We start from the raw sequence: 20,185 nt of genomic DNA, 5'->3' as shown, positions 1-20,185 counted from the left end.
ACCAACATTATTTATAAAATACAATGTGATAACTGCCACGACTTCTATATTGGAGAAACAAGTAGAAAAATGGAAACCAGATGCAAAGAACATAAAAAGTCACCTTCACACGTTTTCAAACACTGCAGGTCAAATAGACATAGCATAACCATATAAATCACTCAAATACTAAGTAAAGAAACAAACATAAACATACGCAAAATTAAAGAAGCCTTATTTATGCAACAACTTAAACCCAAAATAAACCAATACAAAGGAACACCTTTATACCTATATTAATATAATAAAATAAATAAAACTATATATTCAAACATCTAACACCGCCCTCTACATTCCGACACTCAGTTACACAACCCCTTCCAAACATGTGGTCAGCTTCCGGTCAGTTACCTCTTTCTTTGTAAACCTGACGATGACCGAAGAAGGTCGAAACGTTGTTCGCTCTTCTATGTAAAATATTTTCTCAACCCAAATGAGTCGTTTTTGCTTATGTAATGAAACAATATTCTTAAAGAAATTCAGAAGGTGTAACATATCCCATTCAGATACTGTGCTCTTTAGAAAAATAATACGACTGAGATATTTACTGTGAAACTTTTCTAAGACAAACAAAACAAAAAATAAGCTGCTAGCCAAATACAAAAAATAATGATTATATTTTTTGATAAAATAACTGTCCTGCTATTCGGTAAGATGAGTTTTTGCTGTTCTCTAAAATATTAATATTATTCATTTTCAGAAATCGTCATAAGGGTACGGCTAATTACAGTTGTTTACTTAGTCAGAGCGCTTTAGAACTTCCAGTTTATCATCATATTTTATTAATGCAACATATAAGGAAGATACTTCAATTTTATCTAACATGGGATAGTGATATGTTTTATCAACGTTTGTCAAGTATGTTCCGTTCCATTAAAGTAATTGTCAGTGTTTATACGAAATATTTTCTATCAAGTCGTAGATTAAAAAACGATAAAATGTTCTACTATAAAGTTAGAACTTGGAACTTTTAGTTTCTAAAAGCTGAAAACCCGAAACTACCAACCCAAAACTCCTGTTTGTCATTACCTTGTCTTCTTTTACATCTTCATATTGATGTTATCTATATTTTTATACTACCTTAATGAAATATTGAATACAAACCAAACTTTTAATTTTGTCATTAATTCCTAGCTTCCAGTGGACATTTATAAAGATTCTAGTTTATTGTGTGACACTGAGAGTTAAGAATTATTAACATGAAGTTTATTTCAAAGATATTAAGTTTAAAACAAGATTCAGGGTACAATATTTCAAGTGACTTTGTAGCGTGTACATTAGAATCTAGTCACATAGTTAATTTTAAATTGATTTCCAAATAGCTCCAATTAGTTAAACCACTGTTATTTACGACTTTGTTCATCCAGCAATGACTGGTAACAACCTATCAGAGTAGTAACCTAATGTCTGGTGTAAAGGCTAGAATGCTTCCATAGTGAATACATTTAGTATCGTGTAATATTATACCTACATATATGTTTACAAGTATAAGCACATGCTTAATTAATTTCGCGCTCTAAGCCTAAGAGATTGTTAATTACAACGTCGTTTGACCATATAACTTATTGTTAAATTTACGTGCAATGGAATTAAGATTTCTACACTTCATACGTTTATAAATAATTTTCAATTTGTAGACGTGAATACATTGAAAAACTGATCACACAATATTAACGAAGGCTTGGATAAAACATTTTATTAGTTGTAGTCTGTACCGTCGTCGTCTGATGGTAAAATCTGTCATTAAACCAAAGGATATACAAACAATATTAATAAAACAATTAAAACAAACATTTGTTAGATAGTTTAACCACCTGACATATTGGTTTCAACCAGTCACTTAATGATAACGAATAAAAAAAAGCACTTGTTAAATAGGTTAACCATCTGATATACTGATTTCAACCGGTTATCAAATCGAAACAAATGGAAGGATGCACTTCTTAGGTAGTGTAACCACCTGACGATTTGGTTCCTTCCAATCACTTAATTATAACAAATGGAAGAAAACACTTGTTAAATAGGTTAATAACCTGACATATGTACTGGATAAAATATTAAGAATGAACATAAAACACTGACTTGTTGCCCAATAAATTTAGCTTAATCAATAGTACATAGCCCTAGAAATACTTGTTTCGGCAGTGCTTCAACATCAAGCATGGATTTGAAAAGTACTGCTAAGAAGAGAATATATATAGAGAAAGATGGGCGCTGTGAGGGCGAGGTGCAATAAATTAAATGTTATTTCTGTTTTTCAATACCAATCTAAGCTCTGAAAACATGACATGCGGTGTCAGATAGTATAAGTACACCATTATCTTAGCTATTGCAAGACCAGGAACCAAGGAATCTGTTTTATCAAACGATTTAACAACTTTTACAGGTAATAAGGTTCGGACAACAGAAGTGAAAAAAAAAACACTCTTCAACGCTACTAAGGATTTCCTCTTTTACTGCTTATATTTTGTAAGTTTTTATTGGTCAGGTAACTGCACAGTAGCAGAACAAATCGAAGTATTATTATACATAATATATTTTACTGCTGATCATCTTGATAGGTTTTGTTTAAAAATTTAGTATCCATATTCTGAGACGTATATACTACTGTGAGATTTTTAATGAACATTAAAAAAGAGAGAGAACAGTGGGCTAAGTTTCGTATTTAACTAAATATATTTTCATTAAGTTTATGTCAATCAACAGTATATTTTTTTGCATATATTATGTTCGTTTGTTTTTAAATAGACGTGGTTTATTTACATATCAAAATGAAGCAATGCAATAAAACTAAATATTATTTCAGCTTTCATATATATATATTACAGATTTATGAAACCCTTCGATTTGTCTGTGGTGGTAACTAAGGCCCCTTTCCTTTGATTTTCTTGTGAAATACAACAGTTGCATTTACTGTACACAATTTACCTGTTATGTGTTATGTCATCTAGCTGACTGTTAAATACTTATTCTTATACTCTATTTGTAAAAATTATAAAACACATGTTTCAATAAAGTTCATATTTATGAGGTAATATTCTTGACCCCATATACAGTTACAATATGTACAGTTACGAGAGAAAGTGTTCGTACCCCTGCGACGTGGGTAGTATTTTCCTCATAACTTAAAAAGTATCACGATTCGGATAATGAAAGTATAGTATATTATAAATATTATACTAACACACATCTAAATAATTTTTTATGTAAATTGAACGACAAATAAACTGTTTATAAACAAATAACCAAAAATAAGAGAAGCAGAAAGTGTTGGTGCGTCTATTTTTAATGGTCAGTTGTGTAGGCTTTCAGGTGAATTACTAGGCGCAATCTCTCCTCATAGCCCTCCATGATCTTTTGACACTACTCGATTGGTATTTTCTTCCTTTCTTCTTTACAGAAGGCCTCCAACTCTTACAAGTTTTTCGGATGACGCTGATGAACCCTGGTCTTCATCTCATGCCAAACGTTTTCAATTGGGTTGAGATCGGGTGACTGCGATGGCCACTCCAGAACGCTTATATGGTTCCTATGCAACCAGGATTGCACACATTTTGATGTGTGCTTAGGGTCATTGTCGTGCTGGAAGCCACACATTCCGAGCATCATTCTTGATATAAGTGCCTAATATATAACGTATTTTTCTTTTTTCATGATTCCGTTGACGCGGTGAAGGCTGCCTACACCAGAAGAGCTGAAGGAACCCCATAGCATGATCAAGCCATCTCCGTGTTTAACTGTAGGGACAGTGTTCTTTGGAAGATTTCGTTCCCCCTTTTTACGGAAAATATAAAGAACATCATCGTGGCCGTAAAGCTCGATTTTAGTCTCGTCTGACCAAAGAATACTCTTCCAACAGGTAAAGGGTTTATCTACATGCTTTCTTGCATACCTCAATCGTGCTTCTAAATGAACAGATTGTAGACTAGATGTAAACATTGGTTTTACGCTATTTCTGTGCTTTTTTAAACTTTGTTTTGTTTTACCTTAATTTCCTTTTATGAATTTTAGTAAATTTACATGTAACTTTTTATTTGTTTGCCGCAGATAGCCTAACTGCTTTGTGCCATAAAACACTAAATCAACCAACCAACCAGCCAACCAAACAGCATAGATAGATAGTTGTATATTAAACCTCTTTACAACTTTTTCTTCCAACCTAGATACTTGTATATTAAAAATCGTTATGTCTATTTCTTTTCGGCGTAGATACTTCTATATTAAAAATCTTTATATCTCTTTCCTCACATCACGTATTTTTGTATATTAAACAACTTTATATGTTTCATTCCAAAGTAAATACTTGTATATGAAAAATCTTTACACTTTTTCCTTCCATCGTAGACACTTGTATAATAGCATCTTTACGTCTGTATATTTCTAACGTAGATACTTGGATACTACACATCTCTACATCTGTTTCCTTCCAACGTAGACATCTGTATATTAAACATCTTTATATCTGTTTCCTTCCAACGTAGATAGATAGTTGTATATTAAACCTCTTTAAATCTGTTTCCTTCCAACATAGATAGATAGTTGTATATGAAACCTCTTTATATCTGTTTCCTTCTGACGGAAATACTTTTGAATATTAAAAATATTTACACTTTTTCTTTCCAAAGCAGATATTTGTATATTAAACATCTTTTTATCTGTTTCCTTCCATCATGGATACTTGTATATTAAACATTGTTAGATTTCTTTTCTTCCAACATATATACTTCTATATTAAATATTTTTACATTTGTTTCCCTTTAATGTGAATAGTTGTATATTAGACACCTTTACGTCTGTTTCCTTTTAACGTGGACACTTGTGTATTAATGATGTTCACATCTGTTTCCTTCCAGCATAGGTACTTATATATTAAACATTTTTACATTTTTTCCTTGAAATATAGATAAACAGTTGTATATTAAACCTCTTTACATCAGTTTTTTTCCAAACTAGGTACTTGTCTATTAAACATCTTCACGCGTGTTTCTTTCCAACATATTTAGTTGTATATTAAACATCTTTACGTCTGTTTCCTTCCAACATAGATACTTGTATATTAAATATTTTTATATTTGTTTCCTTCTAACGTACATATTTGTATATTATACATTTTTGCACATTTTACTTGAAACTTAGATACTTGTATATTAAACATCTTTCTACCTGTTTTCTTCCAACGTTGATACTTGTATGTTAAACATCTTTACCTGTGTTTCCTCCGAACATAGTTACTTGTATGTTAAACATCTTTTCACTTTGTTCTTCCAATATAGATACTTGCATATTAAACATCTTTACTCTTTTTTTCATCCTATTTAGATACTTGTAAGTGAAACGTCTTTACATCTGTTTCCTTTCAACATAGAAACGTGTGGATTAAATATCTTTACGTCTGTTTCTTTCCAACATATATATGCCATCACTGAACATGAGATGTGAAAGTCCTTTAACATGAGGTATATTAAGCGGCAGCTAAAACCGTTTGCATGTACTTTTACCGCCAACGGGATTTTCACCCTGATCCTGAACTCCATATCTGTATAAATAGAAATGGAAGGATGGTTCAAAAGATGTTCAGCAAATAGCAGACAGTGTTTCCAATCAGGAGTGTCTACTTTTCTCAAGTGACTTGAAGACAGATCACAATTGGGGACTGTAAGAAACCATGGTGGGATGGACTGACCAGTGGATACAGCAATGTTATCCAACGACAAACCCAATTCATCCAACTGCGCCTGGATACGAAGGCCAAAAGGACCAACGCCAGATCGTCTATTATGAAAAAGCATAACCCATCGAGGAAGCAAAACACAATCCCAGGTGGGATGCTTTGGTAAGGAACGAAGTTTCGAAGCATATAGTAAAGACAGTTGCAAACGGCGGAGGTGCAAAGAAGATTCATGAGACTCTATGTATAAGCTTTGAACTGGGGAAGTGTGGAAAGCCCCAGTGCAGAGCCGAAGTCCTTGACGATAAATAGGGTTCAGCATCTTTAAAGCCGATGGTCTGGTAAAGTCATAGACCAGTGATTCATAGTCGAGTTTCGACCAAATAAGAACACGATATATCTTTAGCATAGAAAGTCGATTCGCTCCCCAAGTGGTGGAAGAGAGGACATGGAGGATGTTCAGTGCTCTTGTACATTTGACCCGTAGCTGCTTCATGTGTGGTATAAAGGTCAGCTTAGGTCAAAGATAAGCCCCAAGAACTTTGTCTCAGAGACCACAGGCAGCACAACTTTGCCGATATGGAGTTCAGGATCAAGGTGAAAACCTCGTTGGCTGTAAAAGTACATGCAAACGGTTTTAGAGAAAGAAAAGTTAAAGCCGTTTGCTTTATGTAGCTGCCACTCAATATATCTCATGTTCGACGACTTTCACATCTCATGTTCAATGATGGCATTAATTTTTATGCCGAAAAGTGTGACGCTCAGAACATAGCCCTGTGGAAAAGAACAGGAAAGTGTCGAACCCCCACGAACTTAGAATCTCCTGTCCATTAAAATTTTTAAGTAAAAATGGGCAAATAGCCAGGTAACCCATAGATATGGAGGTCTCGTAAAATGCCTTACCTCTGAATTGTATCATAGGCCTTCTCAATGTCGAAGAATATTGATACAAGATATTGTCGTTTGAGAAAGGCTTCTCTGATTGACATTTTAAGTCGAATCAGGTGGTCCATGGTAGAGCGCTGTCGTCGGAACCCACACTGAGTGGGCGAGAGGAGGTTGTTTGATTCGAAGAACCAAACAATATGAGCATTAACCATCCACTCTAATGTCTCACAGAGACAGCTTGTCAAAGCAATTGGACGGTAGTTTGAAGGAATCTTGGGATCCTTCCCAGGCTTCGAGAAAGGTAGGACAATAAATAGCCTCGCGCTAGGCATCAGGAAAAACATTCTCCTGCCAGTCTCGGTTAAAAACAATCATAAGAATAGCAAGAGAAGCACGAGATAGATGGCACAGCATGTCATAGTGTACATCATAAGGTCCAACCGATGTACTGCTAAACCGATGAAGGGCAAGTTTGAGTTCCACCAGTGTAAATGGACGATTATATTCATAGAAACACTCAGTTCGAAAGGAAAAAGGTGATCGATCTGCCCGAGTCTTGATGGCTAAGAAGGTAAAAGAAGAAGTGCTAGATACCCGGAAAAAGCTTTCACCTAGAGTATCGTCGATGTTCCGGGTTTTAGCTACTTCCTGGCCATCAGAGAGAAAGATCGAGAGGGAGACGGAATTATATTGCCCACTGACCTTGCGAAACTTGTCCCATATTACCTTGGAACTGGTGGTAGAAGATATACCGGTTGTGAACTTAATCCAAGATTCCTTCTGACTTTAACGTCTTACCCACCGAGCATGTGCAAAGGCCCGCTGGAAAGCGATGCGGTTTAAGAGTGTGGGATATCTACGGAAAGTATCCCAGGCTCGTTTTTGAGCCTTCCGTGCCACATGACATGTAGGATTCCACCAAGGATGAGGACATAGTAGAAAACGTGTCGAGGTTTTAGGAGTACATTGAGCAGCTATTTGTATAATACAGCCAGTTACTGCTGCTACACAGTCGTCTGTTGATGGCTTACAGAAGATGGCAGGATCAAGTTTTGCAAGAGCAGTGAAAGAGGACCAGTTTGCCTGATCCAGCTTTCACAGGGGCACGCGGGTCGGGTGGCATCGACCATGGCCAGTATATCTCAAAATTATAAGAAAATGATCACTGCCTGGTGGATTATTGTCAACCCTCCAAGAAAAATGGGAGAATAATGAAGGGGAGCAAATTAAGAGATCAGTACCAGTAAAGAACTGACTAGGTGCATGAAAATAAGTAAAAGAACCACTATTGAGAAGAGAAAGGTTGTGATCAGATAGCATATGCTATACAGAGCAACCCCCTCCTATCAGTATCAGCACTTCCTCAAAGTGAATGATGTCCATTAATGTCCCCCAGCCATCCTGTTCAACGAGGGCATCAAGGTCTGATTGATCATATGTCTCTCCAGACAAACAGTGATGGTATGACTCAAGAAAACACGGATGGCTACGGTCTCCAAGGGTGTGTCTAGTGGCAAAGACAGGGTTGGCACATGCTGATAAACCAACAGTGTCACCCCTCCATGCACTCGTCCATCACACACCCTGTAATTTCTGTACAAAGACAACCGCCGAAAGGTGACTGTTTCGGCAGGTTTCAGAAATGTTTTCTGTAAGGAAAGACATACAGGATGGTAGGAACCAATCAGTATTTTGATGTCATCCAGATTAGAACGTAAACCTCGACAGTTCCATTGTATCAAGGTGGCAATTTTTATTTACGTGTACGCGAATTGGATGGAGAGCCCTTATGGTTACAACCACGTCTTTTATTTTTTACTGCCCTTATTAGTGAGAGGTCTATCGACCTCTATGGATCCTGCCCTTGGTCGATTTGGCAGGTCTTTGCTGTTGGAAGGGAATTCCAATTAATAAGGACGTGAACGAATGATTGTTTTGCATCTTCGGGTGAGAAAAGATAGATGTATCCAAGGAAATGCCTGTACTTGGAACCAAAGGATGTGGATCTTGGGGTTTGTTGAAATGTATGTAAGGCACAAAGATGGGTGTTGAAGTTTATTCATCAACTTTTTAACCATTGAGGTGAAAAGACTTTTCATTTATTTGGAGAACGATTCTTTTGGAGCCACAGAGAGATTTGTCTACACTCCCACAGTAGTTGTGGAAAAAAGTGCAGCATCATATGTCCGAGATGAAGTGGTGGACAGCAATTTTCGAACCTCAGGATAAGTAATGTCATGAATCGTTTTCAAACGATGCACCTCTTCTTCTTCCACTGCAACGAGCACACGTCAAGAAACTACGACATGACGTCTTCGAATAACGAAACCGCTGACACTGGAAACATCGGAGAGGGTGTGGAATGTATAGCCGTACTCTGCAATTAAGATAATTTGCTTTGATTGGGGCAGGAAGATGTGGTGACGGAAGTGTAAGAATGAAGATATTGATCGGCATCATAATTCCATCTTTGCGAGTGAATATACGCCTCACTGCATAAACTCTTTGATTGTTGGAACCAGCGAGAATCTCTGACTCTGGGATGTTCTTAAAATCGCTCTCAACAATAACTCCTCGCGATGAATTCAAAGAAGTATGAGGTGTAACCTCAATAAGTATATTCCTAATTGTCTTTGAATGCAAGAGGAGTTCACTGTGTTGAGATGTGGATGTTTTCACCAATATATCACCATATCGAAGCTTCTTTACTGACTTTGGAGAGACAGCAAGTCCTTCTAGTCTATTCTGAATGAGAAAGGGAGACATTTGCCCTAAAGGTTTGTCTGAAAGTGAATGCAATATAAGAAAATGAGGTACATCAGGTGGAACAGATGGTGAGGATTGCTGCTCAGAATCTTCAAGACGTGGTCGTTTACCTATATACTGTTTTTTCACTATTTTATTAAGATTTTTAATTGGAGTATCCATAATAGAAAAGGGAAATTTCGGTGCCCACTGACCCCACCCACCATGGAGCCCTACAAGGGGACGCACTACAATGTAAGACAAGGACAGTGCAGCAACGCCAGGGTTTCGTGAGCACTATACCCAAACACTACCATCAGATTGAATCTCTTCAACACCTGTTGAGAACATCTAACACTGGTACTTGGTTGACCCTAGCACGAGTCTACCAGACGATTAACCCAAGATGAGCCACCCCAAGGCCGCCCGTATATAGGAATTCAAGGCCAAAGTGGTGTGTTAGGGTTGGACCCCTCAACCACCAGGATCCTTTGCTCCTCTTCACGGGTTGCCATCACAGCAAACACGTGGGTGAATGTTTAGATCCCAGAAAAGGTAAATTAAAAGAACAGAACCTTCCCTGGGAGATATCTATGTTGGAAGGAAACAGGTGTAAATACGTTTTATATAAAAGTATCTATGTTGGAAATAAATAGATGTAAGAAATGTTTAATATACAAGTCTCTACGTTGGTAGGAAAAATTTCAAAATGTATAACATACAAATAAACATCTTGGAAAGAAACGCGTGTAAAGATGCTTAATACATAAGTATTTATGTTTGAAGGAAACAGATGTAAAGAGGTTTAATATACAACTATCCATCTATGTTTGAAGGAAAGAGATGTAAAGATGGTTAATATATAAAAATCTACGCTGATAGAATACAGATGTAAATTTGTTTAATACAGAAGAATTTACGCCGCAAGGAAACAGATATAAAGGTGTTTAATATACAACTATTCACATTAAAAGGAAACGAATGTAAAATATTTAATATAGAAGTATTTATGTTTGAAGCAAAAATGAAAAAAAGTTTAATATACAAGTATCCATGATGGAAGGAAACAGATGAAAAGATATTTACTATTTAAGTATCTGCTACGTTGGAACGAAAAAGTGTAAAGATATTCAAGTATTTCCGTTGGAAGGAAACAGATGTAAAGATGTTTAATATACAACTATCTATGTGTGTTGGAAGGAAATAGATGTAAAAATGTTAAATATATAAGTGTCTATGTTGGAAAGAAACGTATGTAAAGTTCTTTACTGTATAAGTATCTTCGTTCGAAGGAAACAAATGTAAAAAAATGTTTAAGATACGAGTATCCATGTTTGTAGGAAAAAGTGTAAAGATTTTTAATATACAAGTATTTACGTTGGAAAGAAACACGTGTAAAATTTTTAATACACAAGAATATACGTTGGAAGAAAACAAATATGAAGAGGCATAATACACAAAAATCTATTTATGTTCGAATGAAACAGATATAATAATGTTTAATATAATATTAAACATCTTTACATTTGTTTCATATACAAGTATATATGTTGGAAGGAAATAGACGTAAAGGTATTTAATATACAAGTATCTACTTTGGAAGGTTTGGTTTGGTTTTTGGAATTTCACACAAAGCTACTCGAGGGCTATCTGTGCTAGCCGTCTCTAATTTAGCAGTGTAAGGCTAGAGGGAAGGCAGCTAGTCATCACCACCCACCGCCAACTCTTGGGCTACTCTTTTACCAACGAATAGTGGGATTGACCGACACATTATAACGCCCCCACGGCTGGGAGGGCGAGCATGTTTGGCGCGACTCGGGCGCGAATCCGCGACCCTCAGATTACGAAGCGCACGCCTTAACGCGCTAGGCCATGCCAGGCCTCACTTTGGAAGGAAATATGTTTACAGGTGTTTAATATTCAAGTATCTAGGTTGGAAGGATAAAGTGTAAACATGTATAATATAGATGTATCTACGTTCGAAAGTAACAGATACAAAGATGTTTAATATACACGAATCTATTTATAATGGAATGAAACAGATATAAAGATGTTTAATTCAGAAGTATCTACGCTGCAAAGAAACAAGTGTAAATATGTTTTGATATACAAGTGTCTGTTGGAAGGAAACAGATGTAAAGATGTTTAATACTCAACTATCTACGTTTGAAGAAAAGAGATGTAAAGAGGTTTAATATACAAGTATCTACGTTGGAAGAAGAAAAGTGTAAAGATATCTAATATAGAGATCTACGGTGGAATGAAACAGATGTAAATATGTTTAATATACGTGTACGTTGGAAACAAACGGATGTAAAGAAGTTTAATATACAAGTACCTAGGTTGGAAGGAAAACGTTTTAACATGTATAATATACAACTATATATTTTGGAAAGAAACAGACGTAAAGATGTTTAATATAGAAGTAGCTACGCTAAGGAAGCAAGTGTAAAGCTGTTTAATATACAAATATCTGCATTGGAAGGAAACAGACGTAAAGATGTTTGGCATACAAATATCTACGTTGGAGAGAAACAGATGTGAAGACTTATTTATATAGAAGTATCTATGTTGGAAAGAAACAAACGTAAAGATGTTTAATATACAAGTATCTACGTTGGAAGGAAACAAGAGTACATGTGTTTGATATAGAAGTGACTACAATGAAGCAAGGGTAAATTACAAATATATTTTATTTCTGTACCTAGAAACAATGTATTCTTGTCTATTTCAGTTTAAATATTCCGAATATGTTCGGAGCTCTAATGGTCATCTACAAAAACTGAAGTTGAGTCGTACGTGCTCTCTATCTTTAGATTAGAAGGTGGATTTTCTCTGCCTTCTCGAAGAGTAAGTCTTCTGAGAGGTGCCTATTTGAATCTGTCCACTTATTGAGCCTTTCGTATGTTAGTTTTGAAATATTCCTATTCTGAATGTATTACTTACCAAGGCATTCCTACTGTAAATGTGTTACATATCAGTATCTTGCTGATGTCTCAGAAATGTTTTGTAAAAACTGTCTAACATTAAAATTTCGTGAACTTAACTACAGCGTCTAAACTATCATAGATATATCAGGAACATTGTCCAGATATAATGTGTGTGTGTGTGTGTGTTTTCTTATTGCAAAGCCACTTTGAGCTGTCTATTTCAGATGTAATACATTCCCTATGTTATTGATTTAATTCACTTCTAATGTTTCTAATATGATTCACTCTTAGCGCTGTTGATGTAATAATTCTAAATGTCGCTGATGTTAATTCCTTCTCCAAATATTGCTGGTGTCATTCACTCCTGATGTCGTTGATTATTGTTGTTTACTTGATTTATTTTGAGGAGTTACTGATAGATTTTGCTTTCTTTTAGCGACGAGTACTAATGTATTGTCACGTCTACTTTTAAATTTGAAAGAATTGACTGATCATGACTTCCAAGTTCTTAAGGATGAAATTACCCACTTGTAGAAACGTAGTAAGCGTATAATATTTTTAAAAATGTTGTAATTTCGTCCAGATTTTATTATTTAATAAGAATTAATACCAAATAAACATAAGAAAATATAGGTTTTATATATCAGGAGCATTCAGATAGTTTGGTTTTTGTGTACTAAGTGATTAATGGTTTATTTAATTTTTATTTTAATATTATTGGTGTTTACCTTATTAGAAGTTGTTAATAATGTTATTATTATTGCTATTTGCATTTGTGAAGAGTGGGTGTGTTTTTCTTATAGCAAAGCCACATCGGACTATCTGCTGAGTCTACCGAGAGGAATCGAACCCCTGATTTTAGTGTTGTAATTCCGTCGACTTACCGCTGTACTAACGGGGGCCGCATGTGTGAAGAATATGCATACTTAGTTTAATATATAAAGTTATAACTAACCTAAATCTCCTAAATGACAGATGATAGAATTAAGACAGATAATATCACCAATAATTAAATTACACAATAGTGACTAAATGCCGTACCTCAGGAGCACAACGGTATGTCTGCGGACTCACACCGCTACAAATTGGGTTTTGATACTCATGGTGAGCAGAGCACAGATAAGCTCATTCTGTAGTTTTGTGCTTAATTATAAATAAATAAATGACTCAATGCCTTCTAACTCCTCTAGGTTATTCTTTTCTTTCGTATTAATGGATGACATTATGTATTTATGAAGCTATCCCGTGGCAAAGCGATAACTTTATAGACTTCTAACGCTTAATATCGGATTTCGATACTAGTGGTGAGTATAGCACAAAGAGCCCATCATGTAACTTTATGCTTAACAACAAACCAACAAATAAATGAATTTTTTGTCAATTTTTTATATAGAATTTGTTAAGTTAATGTATAAGACACATTTGGTTAGAAGGTACATGTGTGTGAATGGTGTTAACGTTTTTACATTTTCTGTATCTACCTAAATATATTACAGCATTCGAAGAGCTAAGAAATAAGTTAAAGGCACATACTAATGGATATGTAATAACTTGCTTGGAAGTTTGGTGAATGTAACTCTCTCTAAGGAACCAGGCCGGAAATTTCGACGGTGACAGTTTGGTATTCTGGTTAAACAGGATGTCTTAAAATGTCGTGTACACTTTTTGTAATTTTATGTAGTTTTGTGATCAGTTTACACAAGACACAGCTTAATAAGAATATGGTTATTTACTGGAATTCACTGCCAGTGACCACTCTATTCGTAATTACATACTAAGTATTATTTGTATGGTGTAAAGAGAAGTTCAAAGCCTTCGTTTTATATTCCAAAGCAGAAATTAAATTTTACGTAAACTTGACTTGTGCAAGTCAGAAATGATTTAGATACATGCTGCGGGTATTTTATAGTAATATTGCCCCATAGTTTATTCTAGTCACGATATTATTAATATACTTTCTACTTTCTAAGTAAAAGCAGAGTCGTCGACACCGACTTTTCACACTATTTTCAAAGTTACTCTTAAAAAATGCTAATTTTGCGAGTGAAAGAAAAACTGTTTCTTGTAATATAATCGTGCGAATCTTTGAATTTTTCTTGAACCACATTTACACTTGAAATTATTAGATGTAAGCTTTCGATGCAACGCAACGAACTGGTTAATGTTGTACAGGTGTCCTCAGTTGCAAAGCTGTCGCTACAGGAATATATGAGACATGACCTTAAAAAATCAAAGCTTTGGAAAGACCAACAGATATTAGTAAATGTATATATATATATTGAAATTTCGATTTCTACCTAGGCGTAGAAAAATTAAAATATTTAAATGTACATTTTAAATATTAGTGTGATTTTTTTGTATGTAATTCCTATTAAATTTTTAAAAACTGAGATATAGGTTAAGTAAATAAAAGAGAAACGAATGAAACTAATACATACTTATCTAGTTATTAATTTTATATCAGCAACGTTATATTAAAAGGACAAAAGACATGATATTGAAGTATAACTTCAGTCTTATAACTGAGGCTATTGAATGTTACCAAGAGAATAAAAATAAAACTAGCATGAGATTTAAGAAAAGATTTAAGAACGTAAAGTACCAACTCTTTAAAATATCATGCGATTTACATATTTATAACAGTTTTATGAATCGTTCTCTTATTTTGTTCAGCAAGTTTATGTTTAATCAATTTTCACGAAGTATACGCGTTCGTGCAGCAGCTTCCAATAAATGTGTCTCTCAAGTAAGCGCCTGCTTGAAACGTTTGAACCACATTAGTTGGTTAATGTTATGTTGTTTGGCTTAAAAGAACTAAATATTTTACTGATAACATTATTTCAAATGGCAAGTTTTTTTTTAAACAAATATTTATCATTATTATTTGAAACACTATGTTCAATGTTTATTTTATCTAAAAGAAATTCACACACTTAATTGGAGGTTTTTTATTTTTTCCATTGTTCTTTATCAGTTACAACATTCCTTTGACTGCCAAATACTACTAATTTTATACGTTAAATGAAAAAACTACGTTTGTGGAAAAGTTGTCAAACTTTCATATTTCAAAGTTGTAGTCAGCAAAATAAAACTGTTTGATGTCGGATGTAATTTATATTACATTTATTAGGCCTGGTGTGTTCACTCGCCTCACCAGCTCACCCACGTTATACTAAGTAACAACCTCTCGAGGCAGATTTCTATACGTGAGAAAGTTCTGTACTTCCAGTTTACTTCCTCTTGGATCTAAACATTCACCTACGTGTTTGCCGTGTGTAGCCTCGTGAAGGGGAGGAGAGGATCCTGGTGGATGAGAGGTTCAATTCCAACACACCACTTTGGCATTGAATTCCTGTAGACGGACGGTCTTGGGGTCATCTTCTCAGGTCCAATCAGCTGGTCCACTTGAGGTAGAGTCAACCGAGTACCAGTATTGAACTTTCTCAACGGGTGTTATGGTCAATTGTGTCTGATACTGGTGTTTGGGTATAATGCTCATGAAACCCTGGCGTTGCTTCAGTGTCCTTGTTTGGCATTGCAGTACATCCCCTCACATATGTTGCTGCACTATATTCCACTGCCACAGTGGGAGTGCATACAGCTCTCTGTGTGTCTCCAGTAAAGTCGTTGGCCAAACATTTAAATAATATTTTGCCCTTCATGATTAAAAGAGTTGACGAATCTATGTCTACTTCCATCTCTGTCCCTGCCATTTCTTCCAGTGACTGTCCGGTTCCACTTCCTTTGACTTTGGGTTCAGGTGTTTACTTGGCTCTATCATCTGCTGCAGTCCCCAGAAGTAAAATGACAACTCGTTCACGTCCTCAGTCGCTGGAATCTTTGTCTGCAGACAGAAACCTGCTTACTCGACTCAGAGCAGAATCCATGGAGGTCGATAGATCTTCATTCAATAAAGAAAAAAAGATGGTCGAAAACAGAAGAGTTTCCTGCCACGTTCCCCACCAAGTAAATAAAAATGGCCACTTTGATCCAGTGGAACTGTCAGGGTTTTCGTTTAAATATAGATGACATTACAGGAAACGTTACTAAAACCTACCGATACAGTCACTCTTTGGCAGTTTTCTTTGTACAGAAATGACAGGTTGTGCGACGACGAAGGATATCTGTCTTTACCACTTGATATATTCTTGGAGGCTGTAGCCGTCCGTTCTTCCTAGGGTCATACTATCACTATTTTGTTCTATCTACCTGGCTTTTGATGAAACCTATTATCAGTCAGACCTTGATGCTCTCCTTTTTAATCCTGGGGATTTTAATGGACATTATCCCATCCCTTGATGGGAAGAGTCATTCTGTAGAGCATATGCAATTAGATCACAACCCAACTCTTTTCAATACTGGTTCATATACTTATTTTCATGTACCTAGTCAGTCTTTTACTGCTATTGATCTTTCTATCTGCTACCCTTCACTTTTCTCTTACTTTTCTTGGAGGGTTGACAGTAATCCACAAGGCAGTGATCATTTTCCTATCATTTTGAGAAAGACTGACCGTGGTCGATATTAGCCGACCCGCGTGCTTCGATAGAAGTTGGACCAGGATAACTGGGCCTCTGTCACTGCTTTCTCAGAATTTGATCCTGCCATCGTCTATAAGCCATCGATAGAGAACTGCATGGCAGCAGTAACTGACTGTATTATACAAGCAGTTGCTCAGTGTATTCTTAAAACCTCGAGACGTTTCCCACAGTATCCTCGCCCTTGGTGGAATCCTCCCTGCCACATGGCAAAGAATGCTCAAAAACGGGCTTGGAATACCTTTCGTAGCTATCTCACACTTTTAAATCGCACTGCTTTTTGCGGGCTAATGCACATGCTCGGTAAGTCAGACGTCAAAGCCAGAAGAAATCTTGGATTAAGTTCACAACCAGCATCTACCATCAGTTTCAAAGTCACATGGGACAAAATTTGAAAGCTTAATGGACAGTATACTTCTTTCTGCCCCCTTTTGATTTTGCTCTATGATGGCCAGAAAGTTGCTGATGCCCAGACAGCGCCAATACTCTCGACAAAAGCTTTTCTCGTTTATACAGCACCTCTGCTACATCTCCCACCTTCTTAGCCATCAAGACACGGGCAGAGAGATCGCCTCTTTCCTTTTGGGCTGATCATCTCTATGACTATAATTGCCCCTTCACGCTGATGTAACTCAAGCTTGCTCTTCATCGGTATGGCAGAATATCAGTCGGATCCGATGACATTCATTACTAGATGCTGCATCATCTTTCTCCTGCCTCTCTTTTGGTTGTTTTTCACCGGATCTGGCAGGAGAAGTTTTCCTGATGCTTGGTGCCATGCTATTGCACTCCCTTTTCCTAAGCCTGGGAAGGATCCCAAAATTCCTTCGAACTACCATCGAATTGCTTTGACGAGATGTTTCTGTACGATCTTAGAAAGGATGATAAATGATCGTCTTGTTTGCTTCCTCGAATCAAACAACCTCCTCTCACCCAGTCATTGTGGGCTCCTACAGCAGCACTCCACCATGGACCACCTGATTTGACATGAAACTTCAATTCAGGAAGCCTTTCTTAAGAGACAAGAACTTGTTTTTGTATTTTATAACGTTGACAAAACTTACGATACAACATTGATGTATGTCATCTTGCGAGACCTCTACTCATCAGGGCTGCTTATCCATTTACCCATTTTTATTAAACGTAATTTAATGAGGCGACGATTCCAAGTTGATGTGGGTTCGACATTTTCTTGTTTTTTCCCATAATAAGTTGGAACCCCTCAGGCTGTGTTTAGAGTGTTATACTTTTCATTATAAAGATTAATGTCATCAGTAGACAATTCCCCCTACAATTCCAAACGGTCTCTATGTCGACCACTTCAACAGTTCGTGTCAGTGGTCGAGAATTAGGTTTATTGAACGGCAGCGACAGGATGCCCTCAATCGCTTACTGAAGTGGACTACAGCAAATGGTTTTACCTTTTCTCACTCCAAAATCGTTTGTATACACATTTGCCACCAACGAGGTATTCACCCAGACCCCGAGCTCCATCACGGAGAAGTTTTTCTTCCGTGATCCCTTAGGCAAATTTTTAGCGCTTATTTTTGACCGAAAGCTGACCTTTATTCATACATCAAGTAGCTACGTTTTAAGTGTACAAGGGCACTGAACACCTCCGTATCATCTCTTGGGGAGCAGATCTACGTTCTATGCTAAAAATCTATCGTACCCTTAATTGATCAAAACTGGACTTATTGGTCTCTAGTCTATGGTTTTGCCAGGATCTCGGCCTTGAAGATCTTGAACTCTGTTCACCATCAGGGTCTTTGGCTCTGCACAGGGGCCTTTAGCACTTCTCCAGTCTAGACTTTGTACATTGAGTCTCCTGAACCCCCTCTACACTTTTGTTATTTACAATTGTCTTTAATGTATGCTTCAAAATTTCGATCTTTACCACAGCATCCTACCTGGGGTTGTGTGTTTCCTTCCTCAGGGAATCATGTTTTCCAAAATAGATAGTCTGTTATTGCTTCTCTTGACCTTCGTATTCAGGTGCAGTTGGATGAATTAGGTCTGTCCTTGGATAACATAGCTGTATCCACTGACCTGTTTATCCTACCATGGCTAATTACTATCTCCAAATGTGACCTTCCCTTGATTGGAAGTATCGTCTTCTATTTGCCGAACATCTTTCGGACAATCTTTCCATTTCCATTTATATGGATGGCTCAAAATGAAATGACTCTGTGAGCTCTGCCATGGTTTGTTGTGATTCGGTTATTGCACACAGAATCCACTCTACAGCTACTGTGTTCACTTCTGAATTGTACATTATTCCTATTGCCCTGGATCACATAGAATCTATGCTGTACATAATCTGTACTATTTATGCTGACTCTCATAGCTCTCTATTAGCCATGTAATCACCTCACGTTAGTTCTCATCCTGTTCTCGTCGATATTCAAAACTAACTAGCCTATTTCTCTCTATCATATACTTCTATCCAGTTTTTTCTGGATACCAGGCCACGTCGGTATTAGAGGGAACGAGCTCATCGACATCGCAGCTAAGTATGGTACTATCACCGCCGCGCCTGTCCCATACATGGACTACCATCCTTATTCGAGGTTCGGCCAGGTGGCAGTTGACGTAAAGTGAGTAACATGATAACAAGCTTTTTCAGATCAAACTTTCTATTGCAATTTGACCGTCTAGCTTCCGTGAGGATAGGAAGGAGGAAGTTGTTTTCCCTTGGCTACGCATTAGTCACTTTTTTAACTTGTTGCTTTCTTCTATCTGGTATTGATGCATCAATGTGTGGTCCTGTGACATTCAAGTCACAATAGCCAACATTTTACTGTCATACCGTCGTTACGATCGAGAGCGACAGTACCATTTTAAACATGTTGTTATTATGGGTGACCTTGAGGTTGGACAATATCATTGGCGATGGTGACACTACCACCTCAGTTGTGTTGTTAAATTTTTAAAGGCCGTTGGTCTGTATAACTCTATTTAAGAGTTTAATTTGAAAATTGTACTATGTTCTGTTTTAGTATGATACATTTTTACATATTTTTTCACGATTTTACTTTTTAAATTTTTACCTGTTGCTTTGCGCCAATAAACTCTGAACAACCAACCAGGTAATAAAATGAAGTTCTTTCTATTAACATTCTAATACTGTTTATCGTTTTAAACATTGGCAACTATTTTCAGTTGTTTTAGTATTTTACAACTAAAGATGCATACAATAAGCGCTGTAACTATTTATAAAATCTTTAAGTTTAGTTATTTGTCCTAAGTAAGATCTCTAAAAATAGTGAACTGTAAAATAACATCACTAATCAGTAAAAGACCTTGGTAGGAATTGTTAAAAAACACCACCAATAATACAGTATAAGATATATGTGTAAACTGTACAATAAAACCAC

The 20,185-nt window shown here is 36.3% G+C and overlaps 1 protein-coding gene across 1 annotated transcript in view; it reads right to left on the bottom strand.

Annotated features, from left to right (window-relative positions):
* Nucleotides 1-20,185, bottom strand: part of LOC143255418 (uncharacterized) — a 73,936-nt gene that overhangs the window by 33,385 nt on the left and 20,366 nt on the right. The window lies entirely within an intron of this gene.

This window comes from Tachypleus tridentatus, chromosome 7 (genome assembly GCF_004210375.1).
Source record: "Tachypleus tridentatus isolate NWPU-2018 chromosome 7, ASM421037v1, whole genome shotgun sequence".
NCBI lineage: Eukaryota > Metazoa > Arthropoda > Merostomata > Xiphosura > Limulidae > Tachypleus > Tachypleus tridentatus.
The sequence above is the reverse complement of the archived record's forward strand: the minus strand, read 5'-3'. Positions and strand labels throughout refer to the sequence as shown.